Below are 6000 nucleotides of genomic sequence, written 5' to 3'. Positions count from 1 at the left end.
AAAGAGCTATAAACACATTGTCAGCCTCATTTACCCCAAGGGATGATGCCTGAATCAGAGCACAAGAGTGTACAATCCTGGGACTAGGGATAGGAGAATAGGGAAGATGGAGGTAGTGTCACTACTTCTTTCCTTTTTCTTTCTTGCTCACTACCCATGGGAAAGAGGCCTCTTTTTCTTCTTTGTGTGCCTTGCATTGCATGTCATGCGGGTGGGTTGGAGAGAATTGAAAAATGCTGTCTATAAATTGCTCAAGCTAATTTAGAAGTCATTCTGCAACATGTACCCAAGCCTACACTTCCAATAATGTCAGAAAAGTTTGCTTTACTTTTGCAATGCATTAATAGGTTATGGCATTTTTACTAAACCTACGAGTGACACAAAGCTAGAAAGTATAGCCACAGAACTAAATCAGAATGCAAAATTGTCTAGACAGTCTAGAGTGTCTTGTCTAACTCAATAAGATAAAATGTATCAGAAATAATTGCAGAATTCTACATTTAGGGTAAAAAAGAAACACAGCTATTAAGAATGGAGGAGATTACCTAGACAGTGTTTATTCATATGAAAGAACTGGGAATTTTAATTAACCACAAGTTGAATATTTGCCAAGACTATGATGTGTCTGCTGAAAAAAACCAACCCAACCTTTGACTGCATGAAGGGAAGTGAGGTGGAGATCACAGGCAACCCTGGTCCTATTGCAGTGGGCTGTGGTCAGACCACACTGAAGTACTGGGTTCTGTGGTAGGTACCACAATTCTTGGGGGATATTGACCAACTAGAGCAAGGCAAATTGAATGGTGAGAGTCAGGAAGTCAGAGATAGTTGATAGAAATGGTCACATTTAGCCTGGAGAAGAAAAAAATGTCAACCAAAGGAACAGCAGATTATTGTCTGCAAATGTTTCAAAGGCTCTTATGTGACAGGCAGAATAAATTTGTTTTTCCCTATCAAGATGTAGAACTAGATCAAGGAGTAGAAATTAAAAGGCAGATTCCAGTTCAGCATGAAAGCTGTTCAACAGCTGAGCCATTGCCCTAGAGAGAGGGAGCTCCCAGATTCCAGAAGTACTATGGCTAAGGCTATCTTGGAGGAGAATTTTACACTGGGCAATGGTGAGGTGAGACGTGAGGAAGCATTATTTGTTTGACTTATGTTCCCTACACCAAAGAGACCACCATTTTCTCTGTTTTCCTCCAGTTGGATTCACTTCTCTGATTTCACCTGATACGTATTTCATAGTTTTTCTTCGGCCTTAATTTGGGAGCCACTGACATCTGCTGGGGGTCCAGGATTCAAGGCCCGTGACTTCCTGAGGAGGGACCACCATTCTGGAAAACCTGAGTGGCTTAGGAATTCTCCCCACAGTGAAACTTAAGTTCTTGTACTCATCCATTAGCTTAATAAGAGAAAGACTCACTTTACTTTTTGAGTATATATTAGGCAATTATTTTTTCTGCTGGAGAAATATTTTTATTATTTCATATATTGTACTTTTATTTATTTGAGTTTCATTAGGTAATTCTTAGACACTTTTCCCCCTGCTTTTAAAACTGATGAACAGACCTTTGATAATATAATAATTTTAATTGATTACACGAAGGAAAAAAAAGATGAACAGGAAATTTCTGCTCTGAGTGTTGACTGTGTAGTTAAAATGATACCAGGAGACTTCTCTCTGCAAAGTGCATCCATTCAGCCCCCAAAAGGATTGACCACCATGCCCCCTTCATCCCTTACCTCACAGCTATCCCGCTAGGAAAGGTCAGGCAGTCTCATTCTTAAAATCCTTGATCCAGGAGCTTAGGAGAATTATAGCCCAGATTTCTTTTCAGGAGGATACAAGCCTGGCTTCAAAATATCTTGGAATAAAATAATAATAATAATAACAATAAGGACAGCAATACTTTCATAGTACTTACTATGTGCCAGGCACTACTTAAGCATTTTATGTAATATAACAGATTTAATCTTCACAATAACCCCATAGTAGGTGCTATTATCTCCATTATGTGGATGGAGAAAATATGGCATGGAGAAGTTATGTAACTTGCCCAGGGTCATGGAGGTAGCAAGACTGTACACTGAGAGTTGAACTCGTGAGTTCTGGCTCCAAAATCCAGGCTCTTAACCACCATGCTATATATACTACCATGCCATGTACCCTCTCGTTTTTAGAACAGTACAATTCCTTGAGATAAATCCATGACTAAATTTCTAGTTTCAACATCTTATAGTCTTTTTTTAATGTGTACTTTTTCCGTTATAAAAATAATATTGTGGTAGCTAAGAGTCCTGACTTTAATGTCAGCTAGACCTGGACTTAGATGCAGGCTACTCACTGATAAGTTACTTAATTTCTTTAGTTTCCTTATATGTAAATCCATAGATTTTTAAAGAGGATTAAGTGAGATAAAATATGTAATGTGCTTAGCAGAGTGCCTGGCCCAGAGTCAGTACTCAGGAAATGTTAATGTTTATTAATATGTATTATAATCAAAGAAAGTATGGGAAGACTGAAAGTAGAAAGAAGAAAAAAATAAACCACCCAGAATTCTACCACCTGAACTGAGCTATTTTCATTTTGTCTTTTATCTATGTGTAAAAGAAATTAATGTTTTGTTGTTTATAATTCTGAGAGGAGGTCCTGGTAGCTAGAATACTCTCTGTTTGCCAAGTCATCATGGGTGGTGGGGAGAAAATTTGGAGGTAGAAGTTGGGCTGTATGTGTGTGTAGAATTGCTCTGCATAACACAGACGGTAAATGAGATTTCCTAGGGAAGAAATAATTTAATCTCTGGATTAGATCTTATAAGCAGCCTCTATTAAGATAGAGAAGGAAGCTATTGAGGGCCCCAAGTTTTAGAACTGCCCCTGTCAGAATGGACTTCCTTTGTAATGTCTTTATAGCAGTTCTTTTTTTTTTTAATTTTTATTTCTTTTTTATACAGCAGATTCTTATTAGTTATCCATTTTATACATATTAGTGTGTATATATAGCAGTTCTTAATTCATTGAGAGTAATATGATTCTCTGAAAACCAAGCCTCATGCCCAGAGATGTTTATCTAGCCTTCCATCTCTGCCAAGTCATTCTTCTTTGACCCATTCCTCCCAGGGCCAGCCAAGCAGGTCTCTTCTGTGTTTTCCTATCTCAAACCAGGCTCTTATGCAAGTGGGAGCACACTTGAGCCAAGTTAAATCACATTAGTCAATAGTCCTGTGAATGCTTTATTAGTAGGGAATCTGGACCAGGAAGATTCCTTCCCTGAGGGTTTGGGTTAAGGATAGCCACGAGAATCCAAGGAGAAAATACTTGACCAGACTAATTTATAGTCACAAGCTAATGTTGCTGAGTGATAGTTTAGGATAGAATTGTACTTACCACTAAAATCCAGGCACCGAGTTACTATTTAATAATTTACTTTGCTTATTTTTATCCACAAGTTGGATATTTTAGATTGGCTTAAAAGTTATCACTTATCCATTAAGTAAATCTACATCTTAAAAATTTCAGATCCTGTGTGTTGCTAGAATAATAATTCAAGGAGAAAGATAAGGGGTAAAAATAATATCATGGAACAAGGGCCTCTCTAGTTCTATGGCTAAACTTTGGGGGAAAATTTTCCCCTGAAAGCTTCTTCATTAGCCACCTATGGATAGATTTTTTTCAGCTGGGTCTAATCAGCAATGCTCACCCCTTGCTGGAACTATGGGGACTAGTCACTCGATTTGATAGAGACTGTTAGGAAGGGAAAATATATATCTGGAAATAGTAGATAAAATTTAAGCACATCTTAGGTGATGTTCTACAAAGAAATATTACATGTAAATCTTCTGTTAAGCATTTAGTATAAAATTGTCTAGGCTGAGCCCCAGCAGGTGCAGACACTAAATTGAGGAGGGGGTGGAATGAGGAGGGGCGGGTTTAGAAGGAGCAGCAGCTTCCCAGGCAAAGCCAGGCCTTTTCAGCAAATGCAACGGGAAATGGGCAAAGGTAAGAGGAAAAGAACCTAGCCCTGGGTGTCAAGAGAGTCAAGTCTAAAGAGTCCAAAGGGTGAGGTTGTGGCCTTGCCAAGGCACCAATGTGGGACGTGGAGGTGTGTAGAGAGGACTGAGAAACCCCAAGTAACCAAAGGATCCAGACTTAGAGGAACCATTAGGGCATTCAAAGAGAGCATTCAAGGGAAGCTCTCTGAAAGCATTTCAGAGTTGTTTGGCTCTTGTGTCAGTAATTTTTGGCTTCAAGTAAAAAAAAAAAATTCTGATAAAAACATAGCTTAAACAAGATGGACATATAATTTTCTGTCAAAGAACGTAAAGTTGGAAAGTTGGTAGTCCAGAGCTGGTATAGCATCACCACAATGCCAAGGTTGGCCTTATTCCTTAGCCTGTAGTTTTCATCTTCAGGATTGCCTTATGGTCACAGTTGGTTTCTGCAGCTCCAGCCATCACATCTACCATACAGGTAGGAAGAGGGAGGAATCGGGGAGAACAAAACAAATGTTTATCGACTGAGTCAGCCAGTCCCCTTTAAAGAGCATTCCCTGCACTATTCCCCCCTGTGACTGCTGATTACATCTTTTCACCAGGTCTGTTTCATTTGACCAATCCTAACTAAAAGAGAGGCTGCAGAAATATAGTTTTTTAAGCTTGGTATTAAGTTGCTTTAAATAAAATTGGGGTTCTCTTAGTAAGATAAAAGGGGATTATGGATATTCAATAGAAAATTAGCAGGCTATACCACAAACCCCAACCATATAATGACAGAAAATTGATAACTCCCAGTTATGTGCTGGGTGAAGCTCTAAGATTTATTCGTGTTCTGTGGATGTCCTTTCACTGATTCTGAGGAAGAACAAGACAGTTTGTAGACAGCTTATTCCAGCACCAATTTAGAGCTAAGTCAGATTAAGGACATATAACAATGATATGAAAAAGAGATGCCTATGAGAACAGCCCGGAGGAAGTACATCATAGTGATTACAATGGTGGGTAAAGTGATAGGATCACGACTTTCCCAGTTTTCTGTTATGCATTTGTTGTATTTTCCATTTTCTTTAAAAAGAAAAAGAGAGGATTTTCTGTTGAGTTCTTTTTTCCTGTTTTAAGACTCCTTTTAGAAGGAAGGAATTTGGGCCAGCCTACTTAAAGTGAAACATATGTCCAATGTGCAAAGTAAGCCAAAAGGCCACAAAATGTGTTTAGGAAACAAACCAGGGCATTTGAGATTGCCCTTGCATAAACATATTGTGTGTGTGTCATACTGAGCTCCCTGTCATCTATAAAGATGCTATAAAGAGCTGTCAAAGGCCCCCAGGAGGGAAAATTAGAAGATAGAGAGCTGCCCAAGGAAAGCTACTGAAGACCAGGCATGACAGTAGGAGGCCTGTGGGAGGGGGACCTGGGTTCTATGTCTTTCCCCACCCCTGCCTTTAACTGGCTATATGATCCTGGGAAAATTAACCTATCTTGTCCTGGTTTCCTTATCTAAAAAATGAGAGAAGGGGCTTCCCTGGTGGTGCAGTGGTTAAGAATCCGCCTGCCATTGCAGGGGACATGGGTTCGAGCCCTGGTCCGGGAAGATCCCACATGCCACGGAGCAACCAAGCCTGTGTGCCACAACTACTGAGCCTGTGCTCTAGAGCCCACGTGCCACAACTACTGAGCCTGCGTGCCACAACTACTGAACCCTGAATGCCTAGAGCCCGTGCTCTACAACAAGAGAAGCCACCGCAATGAGAAGCCCGCACACTGCAATGAAGAGTAGCCCCTGCTTGATGCAACTACAGAAGGCCTGCATGCAGCAACGAAGACCCAACGCAGCCAAATTAATTAATTAATTTAAAAAAGAAAAGAAAATGAGAGAATAGGACAAGATGATCATTAAGGATCCTTGCAGTCCTAAATAGTTTTATCTTCTGTAATTGTGCAACCAAGAGAGAAAACAGAAATATTTTGTAAGGTAAGTGTAAGGGGGAATGAAAGTAAGCAAGTA

The sequence above is a fragment of the Tursiops truncatus genome, chromosome 4 (genome assembly GCF_011762595.2).
Source record: "Tursiops truncatus isolate mTurTru1 chromosome 4, mTurTru1.mat.Y, whole genome shotgun sequence".
NCBI lineage: Eukaryota > Metazoa > Chordata > Mammalia > Artiodactyla > Delphinidae > Tursiops > Tursiops truncatus.
This window is presented reverse-complemented; position numbering follows the sequence as displayed.